This window comes from Amblyomma mixtum, chromosome 9, assembly GCF_055824585.1.
Source record: "Amblyomma mixtum isolate Tamu chromosome 9, ASM5582458v1, whole genome shotgun sequence".
NCBI classification, from domain to species: Eukaryota; Metazoa; Arthropoda; class Arachnida; order Ixodida; family Ixodidae; genus Amblyomma; species Amblyomma mixtum.
Window position 1 is genome coordinate 4,103,231 of NC_143020.1, and position 16,456 is coordinate 4,119,686.

Below are 16,456 nucleotides of genomic sequence, written 5' to 3' on the forward strand. Positions count from 1 at the left end.
GAGCCAAACTCCTCTGTTTACTGCGCGATGTCAGTGCACTTAAAAGAACCCCAAGTGGTTAAAAGTATCCAGAGCCGTACGCTACGGCGTTCGTCATAGCCTGAGTTGTTTTTGGACGTTAAATCCCATAAACCTAAACCAACCAAACCAGACTCCTCTATCTTGGCTGTAGTGGTGATAAAGTTGTACTCATCGGTGAAGAAAATGCGTTCATCAGCATTGACAAGCATTGTTGACTTGAATGTCCAAGACAGTAATAACCTGGATATTACTTTTAGAGAACGCTAAGCGAAGCGGCTATAGATAATTCCGAATAGTAAGGATGAAAAAGGAAAGTCTTGCTTCACGGTCGACCGCTTAGGAATCGGCTCGGAGGGATGGCCGTTAATAAGCTGAGTGAATGAAACATTTGCAGTTGAGTTGCATTTTTTTAGTAACCTGATTTTCAAAATTAGACCACTTCAAATCAGCAACAATGAATGAATGGCAGACACGATAAATGGCTTCGAAAGGATGATTTGGAGGAAAGCAAGCTGTTCATGAGGTGAGAAGCAATGATCAAAAATTTTCCAGTAACGTGTGCATTACTTTTAATGAAACGGCCCATGAGACCGCACTTTTAGCGGGGCGAATGAGAACTGACATTCTGCTTTGTGGAAGATTTAATGAAACTTAAGTGGAAAGTTTGCAGTCCACATTTGCCAACGTGATGGGCCTGTTGCATTCCACAGCGCGCACTTTTTCTTCGAGACAGTTCTTTGGGATTAATAATTAGGTTTTTAGCAATAGTGTAACAGAGCGCACCATCTTTTATCCATCTTGCAAAAGAAATAGCCTATTTTATTGTTTTATTGGCTGCGCGAAACGGCCAGCAATGATTTTCTTCTCTTGGCGTCTATGTTGTTTTATCTTGTCGTGTTTTCATTCTCTTTCCTTCTTCTGTATGTCTTCGCAGCTGAAGAAATAAGACAATGAGTTGTTGGCTTGGTGTCGTGTGTGCTTTTTTCTGGTCCTCTTTATAACATTCTTTTGGCATGCTTGAAAAGGCAGTAAGCAGAGAGGACACAATCAACGATAAGAAGTCTTGTGCTAAAAGAAGGACTTTTCGAAGGTAGTGTTCTCCGCTTAGAAGAAAACGTACGGCGCGATAGAGCTGCGACAAGTTTGATTACTTCTTTAATCTGCAGCAGAAAAACATCCTAGAGGAAAGAACATTTTTGGAAACTTGATTCACACGTTGGTAAATGACCTCTAGAACCAGCTTCAGCTGGTCGCGCTTAACGAACCCGGCGACCTCAACGTCTCTCCACGTAAAAGATGCATAGGAGACGTAACTGCACGCGTCGCTACAAATTTTTGACGTCAATGGAAGCATAGTTTCGCCCTCATGTCCACCTCTTGCCACAATCATGAAATCTTCATCTCTTTTTGGGTGAATTATGCGAAGCCTGATTCCTTGTTGGAATGGCCATGAGGAATGGTTTGAAGTCCAGCTACCTGGCAACTCAATGAACAAGTGTAAACTCACTAAGTAGCCTCTTTTTTATGAATGCTCCGGGAGCGAAGGAGTGGCCTGCGATACTTATATACTCTGCCTTGTACAGAGCCCATCGACGAGCGATTGCGGCGGACTTCAGTGTCGAGTACTTTTTCACACACCACGTGTACGCGAAATAACCTATTGGCGCACATTTTGGAAGGCTTGAAGGTTGAGCTTCTTCTTTTTTAATGTGTTCTTGCGTTCCGCTACTCACACTCTTAACCTCGGCAACACACTGTGCTGAAATCTGCTTGCCCTCATTCGAAGACTTCTGCTTACCAATCTCGTGCTTCATTTCAGAAGTTTTCGCATCTTCGGGTCTTCTCGTTGAGAAAGAAATACCTTTGTCACCTGTGTCTCCTCAACGTCTTCTTGCTTTTTTTGTTGACTAGACCTTGTCTTGGTAGCCTGCATCTCTATTCTAATGTTATGCAATGCAATACGTAAGTTCGCAAACCTTTTGTCGACGGTACCCATAAAAAGGGCTCTGCGCTCATCATCCGCTCTTATCTCGATCAAATGTGCTCGAATGGCAAGTGCGGCATTTCGCAAGCTATCTTCCCAGTTCGTTTTCAGTGTCTGCAAATCTACTTTTTGCGTTTCATGTCTGTTCTGAATGAATGATGTCAACGTCTGTATTCTTTCACTCATATTCTCTACCGTCTTGGACTGTGCGCATACTGAGGACACAGGCAGTTTTCTGCCCCCATGCAGTCAAGAGAGGTGTGTCACTGTTTCTCTGAAAGCTGCTGTTTGAGCGGTAATATTGGCCAAGGCTTCCTTGACAATAAAAAAATTAGGAGTCACTTTGGCGACTAAAGTGGTGCAAGGCGAAAGCCTTAGTACAGCATTCTGTCACGAATGTGGTTGTGAATGATGGTTCAAGTGCTGCCAGCGAATGACGCGTCCATTGGCTGTCTGCGTGTGTTACTGATGTGTGGTTAACATGTTAAGCTTCGCCTGTAAGAGTGGAACGCGACAGCGTCTTGCAACGCTGCCAGGGAGTCCACAGAACGCCATCGCCAATTCGGCTGTACGCCGTCTGGACGGTAAATTTATTTTTTGAGGAAAGAAAATGTATCTCTCTCGCATATCTGGGTGGACACCTGCACCTCGCCGTAAGGGAAAGGGGGAAGATGGGAGTGAACGAAGACGCCGTATTAGCTAGACGCGCCTTTGTTCATTCCAAACCATTCAGCTGGCATTACGGAGTGGCTAGCGTGCTCTTATCGCACTCCGGAGACCCTGGTTCGATTCCCCCACTCGACCAATTTCGTTCTCAGTTTTATTGATTTATGCGGTCTAACTAGAAAGGTTAATTAGGCTATTTCCTATTTATATTTTTGTATTTCTATCCATCGTGTTCTGTCATTCACCTGTCAATTGTTGGAACTGTCTAGGATGTTCGACACAACGTATATGAAACGAGCAATGTCGAACTGAGTGGGGAAGTGCGTGGTGGTGGAGCGAACGAGGCTTCGTACTTATCTGTTTTTTTAAGCAGCGTCTCCTTCCGCGGACGCTGTTGTCGCTGCGGCGCGCGTCTTTCTTTTCCTCTTTCTTCTGACCTCTTCATTCTCCTCTATCTTAATTAGGCTAATTGATTAATTAAGCAATTAACTAAACTCAGTCTAACTTAGTTGGAGCATCACTATACGATCCCTTTGATTGGTTGCATGGTTACTAGCCAAAGTACAATTGGCCCCATTTGAAATTCGCGCACTGTGACGTCTCGAGCATTTCGACCAATTGAAAAGCGTGACATTTTCTGTCGATAACTCCTGCTTACAACGATGAGGCATTAAAGGCTTCCGCCTTAAAAGATCGCTCTTAACAGCTTCGATATCCAACTTCATGCATTCCTCAGGGGACACACCTGATGGTGTCGGTAGAGCAAATGCACCACAGTTTGACTCTCCATGTGCAATGATCTCCCTATGAAGGACTCTCACTCCGCAGCTTCGACAGCGCGCTACTTGGTAAGCGCAGCTTGTGTGGACGTGCTTCGTCGTGCTCTAAGCATCCGTGACAACGTCACAGCCATTTGGATGGTTCCAGCAGCGCACCTGCAAAGAAAAGATATTGATGATTTTTTGCTACACACGTCTAAATACCTTTCACCGATCTTGATGCGCACCGCAGCACATTTGCCAGCGTATGCGTTGTGATTTGAGTAGCGGGAAAGCCACGGTATTGCGACTATTGTAGTGACTAATGAGTACCGTTCGCTCTCTCAACTACCGCAATACCACCAACATGTGCACGTAACAAAACGTGCGCATTGAGAGCGTCGAGGTTATTGTATCGACGTTCCACGTGTGAAGTACCATATCGAGTGGAAGCAATCCTTCAAGACTAGCTCGAGGCAGCTAGCCACATGTTCCGCTCCTCTGGAAACTTTCCTTCGTGGCTGTTTTCTCCTCACAGAGTAAGCGCTTTCTCAGGAAGCGTAGTGCAAGTCAAGCCTCTACTGCGAGTCCTTATAACTTCCCAGAAGACAAGGTGTGTGCTCACCTTCGATAAGTACAGACAAGCCGATAAGCACTTCCTTCATCGGAGTGACGTGACCAACCGCAACTATGGCTTTCCTGAAGTCGTGCAATGCCTACATCTCCCTGTTGTTGCTCAGTGTCCGACACTACAGCCATCGTATTTTCCTCCTTGGACACTCTAGCTCATCCAAAAGCAACACGTTATACATTCGTCTTTAGCGTCTTGTTGTGGTCCTACATCAGCTTCGTACCGTGCGAAGGAGTTTTCAAAAAAGAACAATTTACACCTGGTGTGAGTACCATAAAGCGCATTTAACCGAAAGCGATAGTCCATAGAACTCTGACACCCAGTGTTACAAAAGGTCTCTTCGATTTGGCAGCACCAGCTGCACCAGTTCAAGGGGTGCAGCACCGTCGTCCTCGTTTTTCCGGTGCCGCACGCGCCCTCTGCACTTTTCTCCTCGTTTTGTCAAGGTGCAAGCCTAGTTCTGCACGAGTTCTTCGCCGCCTTGCACTCGGTCTGAAGGTAGTGCTGGAAGTAGTGCAGAATGGCGCTGCTGCACTTGCGCCTTCGTTTTGCCAGTGGTCGGTGCGCGCTAGTGTACAGGCTGTATATATTCTTGTTGAACTGGCGCTGCACGCTCACGTGACCGCTTGGCACCGCTGGAGAACTAGCACAGCCAGTGCAAGCCAAATCGATGAGACCTAAAGCTGCAAAGTACTCACAAAAGACCCAAACATTCCCTGACGGCTAATCTAAGGAAGCTTCCTCCTGTGGTTTCAATGTGCCCTCATGAGGACAAATTATGCGAGCGAAAGGCTTACTTTACATCGCCAGAAATACACAGCATAGAAGAAACTCGCCTTTAGGCCCTGTGTGGAATTGCTGACCGAAGTAGGGGTTTAAAGCTGATTTATAAAAAAAATTGCGAGGACACTTTTGCAACTAAAGTGCTGACAGGCGAAAGCCGAGGACACTATGCTGTGACGACTTCCGGTGGATGTGACGTCACACCGTTCCCGCAGCTATATCGATACCTAAATTATACATCTTTCGGGTATCTCAAGTGTTAATTACGCTTAATTATACATTTTCACCATCTAATTTCACACAAATCCGCCGTTTTTCTGACCATTCTGTGACAATTTTCACTATGCCGTGACGACTTGCGGAGGATGTGACATCACACCGTTCCCGTGGCTGTATCGACGTCGGCGCTATTTCGACGCAATTGCAACAGTTTTGCCTATAATTAACTAACTTATTAATCTACAGTCATCAAACTTGTCTTGTAGGTTCCTTTTTTCATACTCTATTTGAAGCATCTATTGGATTTCTTCTATCGTTTTTAGTTCCCTAGTTAAACGCGTGTGACCCGCTTTGTTAACGGGCGACTGTATGAGCCATTAAAGGCTTTCGCCTTAATATGTTGAGCATATTAAGGAGTTGTAGCGCCCGGCGACGCTATAAAGCGCAGGCGCTGCGATCCGCGTTCCCGCGACAGAAGAAAATAAAGAACGACAGCGCGTGCTCGGAGCGCACGCCCGGCACGCGCAGTCCGGAACTAGAAGCCTGCCACGCTGGTCGTCTCTCTCTGGTGCTCCGCTGCGACCCCGCTAATACCTCAACAGTGGTGACCTGGCGAACCGTGCCTTCTATCGCAGCGGCGTTCCAGCATGGCGTACTGGCAGCACCCAAGTTTCGACCCGCCGCTCCCGGCGTTCCGGCCTGCAGGCGTCGGCGGGTGGTTCGCCCAACTGGAGGCTGCGATGTACCTGAACGGCATCACCATCCAGCCGTTCAAACACGAAGTCCTTTGCGACATCCTCCCGCCCGACCTCCTGCGTCGGCTCACCTACTCTGCCTTCGGCGGCCGGCCATACGATGCGCTGCGTGCGGCCGTCTTGGCGGACTTCGGCGCCTACTACGTTCCGCCGCCGCTCTACGACGCAGCGGACCCGTTTTCGCCGCCGCCAGCCTCTGTCCCTGGACCGGCCTCGCTCGCGCCCACGCAGCCTTCATCAGAACCCGGCCCGCCTCAGCGGCCCCTCGCCGCATCGCCGCCACTCCCGTCCAGCGTCTCCAGCCCGGCTGTCTCTCTCGACGCCACACCAGGTGGGATCCGCACGAGCTTCGCCTCGCGTCCTTCTCCCACTACTATCGTACCCGCGTCTCTGGCCCTGCCTCTTTGCGCTTCAGTGGCGTTGTCGCCAGAGCCTCCTGCAGCCAAAGACGACTCTGCGGCAGCAGCCGTGCCGAGGCTTCCGGCATCTCCATCTACCTCGTCACTACCGCCAACAGCTCTGCAGGCCTCTTCTGTGAGGTTGGAGCCGTCGCCCGCTGATGCTAAAGAGCCCTCGACAACGACCAAGCCTGCTTGTCACACTCCCAGCCCCTCAGATGGTCCGCAGAGCACTACTAGTCATCAGGAGCAGGATGAGAAAGCCAACCCGATGACAGCAGTAACAAGCACGGCGATCGCCTCCAGCCCCACTTTGCCTGAAACAGTTCCTGACCCAGTGTCAGCGCTTGCTCTCAAGCCCGACCATGCCCACACGCGCATCAGCACTGGCCAGTCGCTCCGGACGGCCACTCCCGCTTTACCCCAGCACCTGGAATTGAACCCAGCAACTTCCTCCGTCATCACCACAGCTGTCACCGTTGTCTCGTCGGTCACACCTGTGCCAACCCTAGTGGCCGGACCGCACTGCTCGCGCCCTACATCACGGGCACCTGAGCCATGTAAGCCAGCCATTTCCACCTATTTGGACGACTTGAAGCTGGCGCTACAGCAGCGACACGACACCACGCTAAAGACCACATCTGTCCACGGAGCCGTTTCGACCGCTCCCTTGCTTGTGACGGCGTACTCTGTGTGCCAGCTTCCCGCCGACATCAGCTGCAACGTTCCAGCACCAATGACACTTGTGCCAGCGGGCAGCACTACAGTCGGTGACGGCCCCACCATGGCCTTCATTGCCCTAATATGCTTTGTCAGCTCGGCACTCTGCCTCATTCGCCCGTTGCGCAGCAGCCAGGCTCGTCCACCTGAGCCCGTGCACTCCACCCGACAGCTCTTCCCGGCCCCCGACATGAACTTACCGGACCTTGTAGCGACCCCGTGGGGACACTGTTACTCCAGCTGCCTGCTTGCCTGCCGTGGCTACTCCATCTCTGCCCCGTCGGCGCGTATATTTCGACGTTCCGTCTAGGCGGGGGGCCCTGTAGCGCCCGGCGACGCTATAAAGCGCAGGCGCTGCGATCGGCGTTCCCGCGACAGAAGAAAATAAAGAACGACAGCGCGTGCTCGGAGCGCACGCCCGGCACGCGCAGTCCGGAACTAGAAGCCTGCCACGCTGGTCGTCTCTCTCTGGTGCTCCGCTGCGACCCCGCTAATACCTCAACAGAGTAATTGATAGCCAGCCAGTCTCCTCGAATGTGCGATACGTACGTCACTTGTACACCGTCGCAGGCTCTTGTATACTATGCAAAAGCACCGAAGTTTGGGCCAGTTGGTATTGATCCATCTTGAAAACGTAGCAGCACGAAAAAACGGGGACAAAATTGACACAGGTACGACAGGAGATGTGCTGCACTTCCAACTGAATTTTATTGCGGAAACCAAAGCTTAAGTACAGCGCTACTATCGTCTCGTGGCAATCAACCGCAATGGTGCAAAACCGCCAGTTCATTATCAAGACGAGACAAGGAAGCGGTGCTAATACACTGACCACCTGCTTTTCTAATGTGATATGCCTCAATAATCTGTTTTCATCCGATCCTTTCCATGCCCAAGAAACCTAGTTTTCCGAAAAATGGGTTTTCACTTACGGTCCCGGCAGTGAATAGCAAGATGACCGCTCTTTCCTTCTTTCACCAGATTGTAATGCTACCTAGCTCTCTCATTAAAACAACGTCCAGTCTCACCTATGTACACTCTGTTTCAAGTGTGCGGAACGCTGTACACTACCTTAGTGGTGCAACGGGTGAATCCTAGTTGGTGGTTGATAGTACAAATCGGCTTTGTCTTATTAACCATCACAGGACAAACTTTTGATAGCTTGCTTGGGGAGGAGAAGAGCACGTTTACATCGTATCTTCTTGCTATCTTCTTAAGATTATGAGAAACTGTGTGACTACAAACGATACTACAAACGATTCCAGCACGTAGAGGGATTTCGGGCGACGAAATAAGAGGCGAAACGGGCTGAAAATTACTCCAGTGTGCTGTTTACAAACTCCGATGCCTCTCTAGCCACAAAATTATGCCCTTACCAACAAAGGGATGTGCCTCAACAATGTGGCGAGAGTTTAGCGCTGGCACACTGCTGCAGTATGTTTTTACTCTAAGGCGAAAATTACATGACACCTCGTCCAACATTTTCTGAAAAGGTTTTAAAAATTGGAAAATTGTTAGGCACTATATTGAAGGTAATGGTTCATTCTTCTGATGTTCTTCTGATGATCTTCTGTTGATTCTTCTTGCGGATATATTGATTTTTGTAGTGAAATTTTACATTATATGAAAAATAGCGTTCATAAACGGTTTCGTGCTCACAAATTCTTTTGTCCAGAATTGTTGGGTATGTATATACTGCCGCGTATTATTGTAGTGCCCGTTCGTTCGGGCAAGGCAGCAGGAAAGGGGTGTTATCATTTTTGTTCGTGACGCAGGAAGCGACCGGACTTATCTCGATTGATCACAGCCATGAAGAGCTGCATCTACGTGTTTCCAGATCAGTCGAGATGATCTCGACCTGTTAACTCGAAGTTTCCTTGCCGGCTTTAAATTGAACGATGCCGCGAGCAGCGGGCATTCGTAGTTCGACGACCGCCGAGCTCGCTTGGCGCTACGTGCTCAGTGCTGCGTCACTGCGCATGTGCTTGACTGATCAGAGCATTGAGTTCAGCTGTTTTATTTTGTATTTTTGATGTTAACACAGAACAAAATAAACTTCTCTTTCCACGCTACGCCCGAGCTCGTCCAGACCCAGCGAAGTTTTTTTCGGCGCTGGCTTGTTGAGAAGTTTCGTCAAGCTCAGGCGGGCCTCGGATCCACTGCGACCCCGAGGTTCCGCAACCAGCCTCCCAGCCCAGGCGCCGTGCCTTTGCCGGTGCTCGGGCAACATCGTGACCCTCAAGCAGCAGCCCAGTCGGCCGCCCGTGACGTTATGGGAGGCCAGTGACGTTATGGGAGGCCCGGGACCTGCTGCTCCTCCGGTGTTCCCTGCGCCGCCCCCAAAGGCGCACTGTTTCCAATTTCAAGTTACTTCCGACGCGACGGCTGACGACATCGTCGACGGCATCGAGTCGGTTGTCGGCCCGAAAGGGCTAGAGAGCCTCCAACACCATGGAGGCATGAAGTTCTGCGTCGCCTTGGCCTCGGCTGCGGCGGCGGAGAAGATGCTAGTGGAAGGCGCCTTCAACGTGAACGGCACTTCCGTTCCATTAGCCTGCGTGGGTCCCGCCGTGGTCCACGTAACGGCTTTTCGTGTGCCGCTGTGCGTGGGAGATGCGGCGCTGGCGGCAGCACTGACCTCTTACGGCAAGGTGCTGGACATCACCTACCCCGTCCTCAAGGGCCGTCGTCACGTCGGCAACAAGAAGCGCGTGGTCCGGATCGAGATGAAGCAGGCGGTGCCGAACTTCTTGACCGTCCAGGGCCACCGCGTCATGTTTGACTATCGAGGTGTCCGGAAGGTCTGTTCCAGCTGCGGCCAGGACGGCCACATCGGCGCGGCGTGTCGAACGCCACGGTGCGCTCGCTGCGAGGTGTTCGGCCACGACACGGCCGGATGCGGAGCGGCTTGCAGGCGCTGCGGCGGAAGCCACGCCACAGCGGACTGCCTGCGACCACGGTCCTATGAGGCGGCCGCCGCCTCGAGGAAGGAACCGACCAAGGACAATGTGGCCGCAGAAACACGGAGCACACCAGCCGTCCGGACGTCGGTTGCCGACGAGCACCCAACGACCAGCCGCTCGGGGGAGCCCGAATCCGCCCCCGCGACGGAGGTGCCCGGGAAGGAGCAGCACCACGAGGGGTCACCTTCAAACGAGGTGGAGCCGTTCAATGCAATTTTTGCCGAGCCCTTGGCGCCGCTTCCCGGCACAGACACCTACGACACCGTGAGCAGCAGCGACGAGTCGAGCGTGGCGTCGGGCGACCTGGAGGAGGTACCGGAAAAGGCACGCCGCTTCGCCTGACAGGCGACTTGGCGTGCGGCCAGGTGTCAGGGCCGACGACTCCTCGAGGTGCGGACACCGCGCGCTTCCCGTCACCAGCTAGCCACACCCTCCCATCGGCGACCCTGGCGTCGGCATCGGCTTCAGCTGCGAGCGTCGCCAAGACCATGCAGCAACCGGTGAGCGAGGCCACAAGCGCCGACGACCCCGAAAATATGGACTTTTCAAGACCCGACTACAAACGTGCCCACCCTCAATCATCGGAATCCGAAGGGACTGTTAACGAACGTTGTAGCAAAAAAGTGCCGCGCGCGTCAAGCGCCGCCCATGGCAGCGCTCTTTAGGTTGTATCATTTGCCGTCGGTGCTCTCGGCAGTCATGGCGGCTGTGGATCTCCTCTCCCTGAATGGTCGGGGATTTCAATCCGTAGACAGACAGAGAGAGGTGATGCACTTTGCCAGGGCTAGGGGCGTCGACATCCTGTTTTTACAGGAATGCAACTTCTGTACTTCACTTCATGTGCTGAATTTCAACACCCGATTTTATGTTTTTGCTTATTTTTCGTTGACTGATTCTCATATGTGCGGTGTTGGTGTCGTGTTTGTAAACCCCTGCCTGCGCGCGGGTGCTCATTGCACTTTCGGGCTGGACGGCCGCACTCTTGCGGTCGACTTCACTCTAAACCAGCGGCGGGTATGTGCGTTGGTTGTATACGCGCCAGCACGGCAGACTAGTAGTTCCGATTTTTTTGAGCGCCTCGACTCATTCCTCCTTGATCCTTACCCCACTTTCATCGTCGGTGACTTCAATTGTGTTCTTAACATCGACCGTGACGTCCGCGGACAGGGTCACAGTCGCCGTTATTCCGGTGCCCCCGCGCTCCGCGATCTCGTGACTCAGTTCCGTTTGTCTGACGCGTGGGTGCAGCTTCACGGGGATGCCTTTGGAGCGACGTGGGAGAGAGCGCAGTCAGCCAGTCGGATAGACAAATTCTATTTTCCACCTGAGCTCGCATCTTTTGTCGTCAGCTGCGAGGTTCTCGCGTTCCCTGCAGGCACGCCGGTGATTTCCGATCACCACTCCTTGTCAGTCAGGCTCGACTTTGGTGAGGACACCTCACGTACTGTTACGTGGCGCATGAACCCGAGCCTACTGGCAGACCCGAAAAGCGTAGCGTCGCTGCTTACGGCGTTGGCCGCATCGTGCAAGAGCTTCGTTGCGACTGATTCATGGGCCACACTCAAGACTCGTTGGCAGGCAACTCTGGTGGCGGGCGGTCAAGACCGCAGACGCCGGGTGACTCATGCACTGAATGACACTCTCAAGCGCATCCGTATAGTGCAAAGGGGAGCACCCTTAACCTTTGCCATGAGCGATTACCTGCGCCTACTTAAAGCACGTTACCACGTGTTGCTCTGCCAGTCATCACGGGCAGCTAGTCGCGCACACCAGCTCGGGCGGCCTATATCAGACCCGGCTGTGCTACGACACGTACGCGCAGGCACAGCGGAGGAATTCGTTCCCGCTACTGTGCCTTTCGTGACACTCCCAGACGGCACCCAAAGCGGAACCACGTCCGATATCTGCACGATCTTCGCAAGTCACTTCTCGAACCTGTTCTCTACGGACGATTGGCTACGTCTTCAAGATCGTTATGACGGGCTTCTACAAAGGTTTTTTGGAAACTTGCCACGAGTAGCTAAAGAGTTGCATGAAAACCTGTGCGCACCAGCCACAAGCCAAGAGCTGCACGCCATCCTGCAGAGTATGAATGCAGCCTCTGCCCCCGGTCCAGACGGCATTCCAACAAGGTTTTATTCAAAGTTTTTTTACGAGATCCAAGGAGCGCTCCTGAAGATGGTCAACGGCTTCCTCGCGGATGGGTTACGTCCAAACTCTTTCCGCGAATGTCGCATCATACTCATTCCGAAAGCGGGCGGTGACCCCTCCGACCCGCAAGCATGGCGGCCCATAAGCCTCTTGAACGCAGACTACAAAATAGTCACATCTTTACTGAACACAAGAATGCGGACGACCCTACCTCACCTAATCCACCGGGCTCAAACCAGCAGCGTGCCTGACCGCTCTGTGTTTGATGCATTGGCACTCACAAGAGACCCGTTCACATTTGCCAGCAGGACGGGCTTCAGCGGGTGTTTTGTTTCGCTTGATCAGGCGAAAGCTTTCGATCGGGTGGAATACTCGTATCTGTTCGGAGTCCTCGAAGCCTTCGGATTCCCGCCGCAAATTGTCAGCAGGCTGCGCTTACTTTACGCAGACCTGAATGCTCGTCTCTCCGTAAACAGCCACCAGAGCGCTCCCTTCTCAGTCACCCGGGGCATAAGGCAAGGATGCCCTCTCTCCCCAACATTCTTTGTGTTATGCCTCGATCCACTCATCCGGCGCATTAACGACAGCCCATCCATACGCGGCTTCCCTCTGCCTGGCCAGGGCCAAATCAAAGTTTCGGCCTACGCCGACGACGTGTCGCTTTTCCTCAAGGACGAGGATAGCTACGCCGCTTTTTCGCGGCTGTTTCTCGAGTACAGCGAGATATCGGGGGCCCTATTGAACAGGGCAAAAGCAAGGCGCTAAGGTTTGGCACCTTCACACCGAACCTTGCGGGCGAGGTGGAGTGGGAGCAGGGAGTGAAAGGCCTGGGAGTAGTATTCCTCGCCAGCGGAGAAGTAGCCCGCGAAACCTGGACTAACCTCCGCACGAATGCTGAGAAACGCCTCTTGGTGGCGTCAACTTTCCGCCTTTGAATGGCAGAGCGCAGCTATGTAGTCAAGTCCACAATCCTAGCCGCACGTTTTTTTGTCGCCCGCGTCGCAAACCCACCGCGCACGTTTGCTCGCAGGCTAACCTCGGCCTGTGGCTCTTTCGTTTGGGCGGGCAAAACCGAACTTGTGTCACGAATGTTCATGCGCCTTCCATCCTACATGGGTGGGTTTAGTATACCTTGCATCCGCACCATGTGTAATGTGCTCGCCTTGCGAGGAGTACGCGATCTTGTGCGCAACCCAGACTATCTCGGGAGAACACACATCGCATACTTTCTGGGTACAGCGCGTAACGTGTTTTTTACACAACACCTGGTTGGCCCCACAGGCGAGCAGCCGCCGGCATTTTTCGTTAACGTGCGTCGCACACTGGCGTCGTTGACTGCCAGCGTGTCCGATCTGGATGTTGATGAAAACCCGCCCCCCAGGATGTGTGAAGCACTAACGGTCGCTGAGCTGACCCGCGAACAACTCCAGAAAACGAGACGGGCACGCTGGCGCCAACTGACCTCAGCTGCGCTTCCTGCAGATGTGAGGGACTTCGGCTGGCTGCGAGGCTGGCGGGTCCTGCCCACAAGAGACCGCCTTGCAGCGTGGGGCGTGGCGCCCTCCGCCCAATGCCCGCAGTGCGGTCTCCTTGAAACTTTGCAGCACGCAATGTTTGAGTGTGTAGTTCCGCGCACCTTTTGGATATTAGTGTCACGCATGTTTTTAACTCGCCTGGAAGCGCGCACTAGTTCACCCGAAGTGTTCCAAAATATGCTCTCGCGTGTCGGCATGTTCGTTTTGTGGCGGCAGCGTCGAGTGGCCTCCTTAAATGGGCGTCCGCAAAGAACAATGTTTCCAATGTTGCAGCGCCTCCGCACGCGCCTCTTTGAACAAGCATGCGTGGACGCTCTGTCAATGAGCGAGTGTGAGTTTTTGCGCAAATGTTCGACATACTTTATCGTCCTGCGCGGCGGTCGAGTGTCGGCTTTATTACTGCCTCACTGACGTGCTCAGTGCTGCGTCACTGCGCATGTGCTTGACTGACCAGAGCATTGAGTTAAGCTGTTTTGTTTTGTATTTTTTAAGTTAACACAGAACAAAATAAACTTCTCTTTCCACGCCGCCGCCGAGTGGTTCAGTTCTTTTGCGGGCGCAAGTCAGCCCAAATAAACAGCTTCGTTTCCAAGACTGGTTGTTTTCTTCCTGAACGCTGGACTGCCGTCACTACAACGTGACATCTGGTGGAGGTGCTGGGTAGCCAATTTGAAAGATCCCTCCGGCCGCCTTGCTCGTTGGAGCCTGCGCCTTCAAGAATTCGACATAACTGTAGTCTACAAATCTGGCCGCAAGCTTTCCGATACAGACTGCTTGTCACGAGCCCCTGTCGACGCAGCACCCGAAGAGGAAGACGACGACGCTTTCTTAGGGCCGGTAAGCGCCAGCAGTTTCGCGCAGCAGCAGCACTCGGATCCTGACTTGCAAAGCCTAGTTGATTATCTGAAAGGCAAGCCCGCATCGCCTCCTCGAGGGTTCATGCGCCAACTGTTGTCCTTTGTCGTTCACAATAATGTCCTCCTGCAGAATAACTTCGCGTTCAACAGGACAGTACATCTTCTTGTCGTGCCCAAGAATCTTAAGCAAGAAATTATGCAGTCATGTCATGATGAGCCGACTACAGGGCACCTCGGGATTGGTCGCACGTTGCACCGCATCCAGGAGAAGTACTATTGGCCGCGGCTAGCTACCGACGTTTCCCATTACGTGAAAACGTGCCGCGAGTGTCAGCGACGCAAAACGCCTCCAACTAGACCAGCCGGACTCCTGAACCCCATACCACCGCCAATTAAGCCCTTTCGGCAAATAGAGATAGACCTCCTCGGCCCCTTTCCGACCTCTTCATCAGGAAACGAGTGGATCATCGTGGCCACCGACTACATGACCCGCTACGCCGAAGCAAAAGCGTTGCCTAGTGGTACCGCAACAGAAGTCGCAAAATTTTTTGTCGAACAAATTCTCCTGCGACACTGCGCCCCGGAAGTGCTCATCACAGACAGAGGAACGGCGTTTACAGCGGAGCTGACGCAAGTCATTTTAAACTACAGCCAGACAAGCCATCGGACGACGACTGCCTATCATCCGCAAACCAACGGACTCACAGAGCGTCTGAACAAGACCATCGCAGACATGCTTTCCATGTACATCGACGCCGAACACAAGACGTGGGACTCCATTCTGCCCTACGTGATCTTCGCCTATAATACTGCCGTCCAGGAGACAACCAGGTTTACCCCATTCCAGCTTGTATACGCCAGGAAGCCCACGACAACACTCGACGCAATGCTCCCGCACTTTTCCGACGAAGACAACCTCGGCGTCGCCGCCTACCTTCATCGCGCCGAGGAAGCTCGCAGACTTGCGCGTCTTCGCATTAGAGACCAGCAGCACACCGACGCCCGACGCTACAATCTGCGCCGACGAGACCCGCATTACAAGCCAGGTGATCGTGTGTGGATATGGACGCCAGTTCGCCGCCGTGGATTGAGCGAAAAGTTACTGCGACGCTACTTTGGCCCGTACAGGGTTCTCCGTCGCATCGGTGACCTTGACTATGAAGTCATTCCCGACTGCACGACAGCATCTCAGCGACGCCGCACACGCCCGGAAGTCGTACATGTCATGTTTACACAAAAGGCGTACTGGCGCTAAAAAACGAAGACAACACACACAACAGGACAGGACTGGCGCCACTTGTACATAGGGAAGGCAGAGAATATACTTGGTGTGACCGAGAGGCACGGTGTCCCCTTAGTGTCTCAGAAGCAGCCTTTAAAATGCAGGAATACAGTTGATCTTGCCATGAAACCATGGCAGCAGATAGACGACTCGCGTACATAGGAGACTGGTGGTGTGATGCAACTAGGGAACGCTGATGTGATTTTAGATGCGGGTTCCTGGCTAAAGTAAAACTCAGATGCATTACCTCGAGCAAATGCCCCGAGCCAGGAGAGCGCACCCTAAATTGCAGATCAGCCACATTGCAGCAGATGCCTATTTTAACTGCACATATGGCACTATGCATTTCAAAGAAAGGCTATCTTTGTAGATGCAATCTCCACGACAAATTCCGATTGACACTCGATACTATGCAGTCAATCGTACAAGGAAGTGCCGAGATCAAAAAGTAAACTATAGAACGTATTCTCTGCACTGTGGGGACTTGGTCAGCTTCGTCCCCTTGGGTTTACTCCCCGCGATGTCGTCCTCCCTATTTACCTTAACGAGGGGGGTCACCTGCATTGTAGCTAACCCAGCGCCAACAGATGACGTTACAGTCGCAGGTGTGGGGGAGACAGCTCTCTCTCTTCAGCCTCGGGAATTCATTGCACGCACGTCGCACGAGCTTGCGGAAACATTTCCCGTGAGGTTGTATCCCTCACTAACGGTATAAGGTAGGTGGAGACGCATTTTT

The 16,456-nt window shown here is 52.4% G+C and overlaps 1 protein-coding gene and 1 pseudogene across 1 annotated transcript in view; one reads left to right on the top strand and one right to left on the bottom strand.

Annotated features, from left to right (window-relative positions):
- LOC149328104 (uncharacterized) overlaps positions 1–16,456 on the top strand; it is a 398,869-nt gene that overhangs the window by 305,022 nt on the left and 77,391 nt on the right. The gene's annotated exons all lie outside the window — the stretch shown is intronic.
- On the bottom strand, positions 1,419–4,188 carry LOC149328111 (uncharacterized; annotated as a pseudogene).